The following is a 5,709-nucleotide window of genomic DNA, read 5'->3' as shown; positions in this document are numbered from 1 at the left end:
TGAGTGGGGGTGGGGTGGGGAGGAGACAGCACTGGGAGGGTGGGTATGGCAAATTTTGGGGTGGCTGTAGCCCCTCCCCCAGGGCTGTCGCCACTCCCTGCCTTGCCTGGCCTGAGAGCAGCTGCTGGGAAGAGGGTGGCACAGACCTGAGCATGCAGCCCGCCCTCGTCCTGTGCATATCCGGGGGGCACATGCCCCCCATGCCTCCCCTGGGGGTGCACATAGCAGCAGGAGCTGCGCACCCCCTCCACCCCACCAGACGAGCTGCCAGTTCTGTCCTATGCCCCACCCTGCTCCGGCTGGGCGTTGCCTGCCCCTGCCCCTGCCCCTCTATTCCTCCCTCACTGTGGTGGCCTCGATCTCAACCCCTCCCCCCACCCCCCCAAGGACCTTCCCTTCTCTCATGCCCCTTCCTCCCTAGACTTACCAGCCGGACACTGCTCTCTAAGCTCCTGGGCTGCGTATCGGCAGTTGGATCAGTACTGGCCAATATGGCTGGCCAATAATTGGACATCAGTATCGATCCAAAAAGTCTTTATCGGTGCACCTCTACAAAACACTACTTCCCAGCAATTCAGAAAACACCCACTGCTAAATATTTTCTTACAATTGACATTTCTATTGGCACTGAAATTTAATGTAGTATTTAGCATGATCTGCAACAATCAAAAGACCAACATGTCAATCTGCAGGGGCTCAAAACATGTCTACTAACCAAATGTAAACTAACCAAATGCTTTCAAAACTGCTTACATTCTCACCCCCAATGCCATTTCTTGACGAGAGCAAAAGCCATTTCATGTAGTCTTACTCCCATTGTCAAGATTTTATTCCAAGGATCATTTGTGTGTTTTATTTTACAGCTGTTTAAGAAGTGTGTAATATTCCTTAGATCTGCCAGATTAACTGAGGTCTCCCCACAAAGTGAGCACCTTAACCCTAACATTACAGACAGGCATGCTTTTCTTCCTCCTCCCAACCTAACTAATCCTACTCAGAAGGATGGAGACTGCTCTGTCCCCAAACAGCTTGTAACTTGGTACTTGGGGCACTCTCCAAAGAGGTGGGAGATATGATTTCAATCCACTCAAAGCAGAGGAGGGAAATAAACCCAGGTTCTTTAGTGTGGTATAAAGGCAGTATCATTACTGCCACTTCCATCTGTTCCTCTTCTAGCTACTTTCTGAAATAAAACAGTAGCTTCAACTGCATTTTACAAGAAGCCCATTCCCACCAGCATATGTCAGGAGTACTTTGAGAATGTCTACTGAAAGAACTCAAGGAGCACTTAGTTTCTGGATACTGATCAGACTTAAGTTTAAGCTGGGTGCGAAGGAACCCAGCTCTGATAAAGAGAGGAACTTCTGGGAATGTGCAGAGCAACACTAATATAAAAAAAATAAGGTGCCCCTGGAATTCATGCATTTACATAAACAAGTGGCAAATGAGCAGTTTTCAAGAATGCAGTTTTTGGCTTATGTACCCAATGCTGTTCATGGACATAAGGGCATAACCATTCTTAGGAACAGGACATACTCACTACCTGGGATCACATATCAGCTAAACTTACGGAATCCTGTCATCTGTCCACTGTTACACCACCAGTTAAGCGCAGCTAAAATCCCTCAACTTTAAGCTCAAGTTAAACATATAGGAGTGGATGTAATCTTCATCACCTACAATAGCTCACTATCATTTAAAAACAGTATAATCGAACGCAAGAAAGAAAAATAGTCAACGGTCCTAATCCTCTTACAAGATCTGTTGAGTCACTGGGCCTCTTATGAGTAGTTCCAACTGACTTTACCCATGTGAACAAAGTTATGCGTGTATGCAGAATCAGTGCCTAAAAATTTTAAGTCAGTATTTAGTCATTAGACTTTCAATAGCTATACTATACATCACTAGTGCCATTTCAAAAAATCTAGAGTCACTTTAGCGATGATAAATCTGTTTCACCATTTCCAACACACAATTTTCACTATTGTGCACTACATTTACAGCTATGAATATAGATGTTTCTTCGCTGTTTCTGTTGCTTAGTTACCATTAGATTGTACTAAATATTTAATTACATGTTTTTGATAGGTAAATTGTATGCTTGTGTCAAAGAAAATACATGAACCACTTTAAAAATAACAAGCATAAATAGTCATACACTACTATCTGCTTCATAAATTCATGTATTACTCACTGAGAACTACAGTATTTACTAGTAAAAGGCCACTCAGAAATATGAATTTTAGGATAAAAGGTAAATTTCATTTTCCACTAATGCCTTAGGAAGAACATTTTCTAAGCTACCTTTCTTTATATACCAAAATCAAAACCTTAAAAAGCAGCCTACAAATTCCAATTTTTCATAGGCTATGAAAAGCAGTAATTCAAAGAAAAGAAACAATCCATTTTCCAACAAGCTTTTAACATTTTTTTTCTGAGAAATATCTGGATTATTTTTAAATCTGGTAGGACAGCCAACCATTTAGTTAGGAGAACCAGAAGCAACACAAAAAATTAAGAAAAAACAAAAACAGCTAAAAAAGTAAGAGACATAAGTGCGTGTCTAAGTCAAAATCCATGCAGATATTGGCAATACATTAAATGTGACAGTATATGTGTATGTTAGAAAAACCATATCAGGCCAGTTTTGAAATGTTCTGGGTTTATAATTCCCAAAGAAACCAGAATTGATCTCACAACTGACTACACCAATAATTAGGAACCTACCTAATTCATATGAGCTGCCCCCAGATTTCACAGGTCGAATACAGGCCTGGGCACCCATTTCATGGATAGAGCACAGCACCCCACCCAAACTCCTCCAACTGGCAGAGGGGCCTCAGTAGCTGCACCCCTTGCTGTTGATTGGCTGTGAAGTCTGTCTATCATGTGGCCCCACCCCCTCACCACTGATTGGCTCTGAGGGGTGTCTGTTTTGCAGCCCTGTCGCTTGCTGCTGATTGGTAGAAAGGGGTGGGGCCACATGACAGGCACCCCTTGCAGCCAATCGGCAGTGAGGTACGGGAGCAGCAACCATCTTGCTGGCAGCCCTTTGAGGGGGTAGTCTCCTTCTCCCCCCCCCCTTGCTGGCGAGCTGCCATGTCGCTCATTAAGTCCCCCCTCCCCACCCCACGGATTTTGTGGGCATTACCTGGATTTCTATATAATCATGAATTTGGCAGGTCCCTACTTATAATCCTCTCCGTCCTCAAAAGATACGAGATATAGGGTACAGAGTCATTTTTAGAAGAGTTGATGTTAAAAATGCTTCTCATCAATGCTAAAATACTCTGCTTTAGGAAAATGGTATTTCCAAGAAGATGGAATTACCACAAAAGCCACAGACAGACAGAAGGAAAGGCATGTGCACACTCCTTCCCTTCCTTGGGCTTTTACAAACTCAAGGAACCAGGATTTGTCTTTCCATTTTCATATAATCTGTAAGCAAGCCAAATCTCTTGCTGCAACTCAAAGAGCTGAATTCTCTACCTCTTATGCCAGTGGAGAAATCCTTTGTCAGGTATGCCATAAATTAGTCCTGCACCCTCCCCAAGTACCACCACACTCTCCTTCCCCTGCCTGGTCTGCTGCTCTCCACCCAGTCCTACCTACCACTGCCTTGTCTCCTCCCCCATCTGCTGCATGCCACTCCGAGCCTGCCCATGCAATTTATGACACCCATGCCGCAGATTGGTCACTCTTGTTTTATGCTAACTTTAATTAATCTTGAGGCATAAGACTATTTGCAGAAAAGCTGCTTTGGTATTATTGTAACATTCAACATGCTTATCCATACCCTACTGATACCTCACATGACCGATGCCCCAATGGGGCATTTCAACACCATATACAGTTCATTTTGCTAATTCTGCATTATTGCAAGTAACAAATTCAAACAATTCAAACTCCTTGTTCTCTCTTTCAAGGCCTTATATCCTTATCTGATTTTCTTTTTTGTGTTCTCCACTTAGTAAATGCTTTTACCTGGTCACGATTCAGTCTAAACTCCAGTTAACTGCACTCTATTTACAATATGACTAATAACGAGGCCAGACAAAGCCTAATGATTAATGCTGGAACCTCAGAGGACAAACAATTGCCTTGGGGACAACAGCTGATTTCTTAACCATCAATTAAATTCTTTATTCCGTATTGATGGATATACATGTTTATTAACTGTATATTTTGTTAAAAACAACAACCAAGGAAATGTGCTGTAGCAGCCCATGCACTTCTCTATATTTATTCTAAAGAGTGCTATCACAACCTTATGACAGCGTTCAAAGGCACAACTCGCTGATTGTGTCAATGTAATATATCTAATTTACAACTTGAAAGCCAAGCCTATTTTTAAAAAAAAGCAATGCATAAATAATTGATCATCTAAATTGAGATCCTCATTAACTGAACCATAGCATTTGTAAAAAACAAAAACAAAAACAACTTGTATTACTGGTAGTTTACCCATGTGAAAAAGTGTGCCATATATATTTGTGATGGATTAAAATGGATGACCTTAACTTAAATAAAAATGATAAGAAATCAGATTTATGTTGGAAAGCTTCCATGAGCCTCATGCCCCAAATCCAATTGTAAAGAAATGTTATGATAGGCAATATAATGGTTAACAATTCAACTTGAATCTTATCTTGATACTTCTATGGAACAAAGCACTTTGCTTTCTTAAATGCCTTGCCAGAACACCTTAGTCTCTCCTGCTTTTCATTCTTGTGTTCACATTCATGCTTCCACCTTCAAGGTCTGTCAAACCACGTATATTTGATTTCCTTGTATAATCATATAATACAGAAAAAAACATCATATTATGCTAAGATTTGCAGGATGCATTATTCAGGCAAAGACCCAGTGAAAGAGTATCTCTGTCAATTTGCAGCATCTTATTGGATCTTAATTGTTCATAAAAAAAGAAAATCATGTTAATTGAAGACACAAATATAGGGTCACACAATCCCTTTAAACTTACTAACTGTAACAGCTGACAACATAGGTTGCTGCCTATGAAAGCTCAAGCCTCTCTGAAACAGTCTCTAGAGCAGGGGTGGGCAAAATATGGCCCATGGGGCAGATTTGGCCCATGGAGGAACTTTGTCTGGGTCCTTAGTCCCACTTGGGCCAAGCACATCTGGCCCATGGTGTGTCCCACCACCCCCGGGCACAAAACAGGGTTGGGGCAGCTCCACAGCTGGACTGCCTTTTTAGGCAGCCCAGGTGGTGGTGGCTCCTTCCAGTTGCTGCCACCACTGGACCCAGCCCCATGGCAGTGGCAGGGACCACACACACAGCCCCGACGCCAGCCTTCCCCACACCTGCTCTGGACTCAGTCCGACAAAGCAGACCAGCTCCAGACCAGTCAGAACCTGCATGCACAGCCCCAACCCCAGCCCACCCGCCCCTGCACCTGCACCTGCACCACGACTCGCCTGTGGCAGCAGCCGGGCAGAAGCTGCTGCTCAGCGTGGGGGGAAAAGCGGCCCCCTCCCCTTCGCCGCTGCTGGGCCCTTCATGCTGCAGCTGCCCAGAGCCAGCACCCAAGCTGCCCTGTGGCTTCTCTGCACCGCCACAGCTGCCCCACTGGGCAGCCCAGAGGCAGCAGTGATGGCAGCGAAGAGGAGCCGAAGGGCAACCGAGCCATGGCTCTGGGAGGGCCCAGCAGTGGTGAGGGGAATGGGCCATTTCCCCCCCACACCA

At 44.1% G+C, this 5,709-nt stretch overlaps 1 protein-coding gene across 2 annotated transcripts in view; it reads right to left on the bottom strand.

Moving 5' to 3' along the window:
* The window catches only part of GNAI1 (G protein subunit alpha i1), a 57,091-nt gene that overhangs the window by 36,882 nt on the left and 14,500 nt on the right, over positions 1 to 5,709 (bottom strand). The window contains exon 2 of one of the 2 annotated variants that reach the window (XM_019509493.1): positions 1,340 to 1,343. The exons of the other annotated variant lie outside the window; for it this stretch is intronic. The gene's annotated coding sequence lies outside the window, so the exon portion shown is untranslated. The remainder of the gene's footprint in view (positions 1 to 1,339; positions 1,344 to 5,709) is intronic. 2 annotated transcript variants of the gene reach the window in all.

The sequence above is a fragment of the Gavialis gangeticus genome, unplaced genomic scaffold, assembly GCF_001723915.1.
Source record: "Gavialis gangeticus isolate Ggan-Ray unplaced genomic scaffold, GavGan_comp1, whole genome shotgun sequence".
Lineage (NCBI taxonomy): Eukaryota > Metazoa > Chordata > Crocodylia > Gavialidae > Gavialis > Gavialis gangeticus.
The sequence above is the reverse complement of the archived record's forward strand: the minus strand, read 5'-3'. Positions and strand labels throughout refer to the sequence as shown.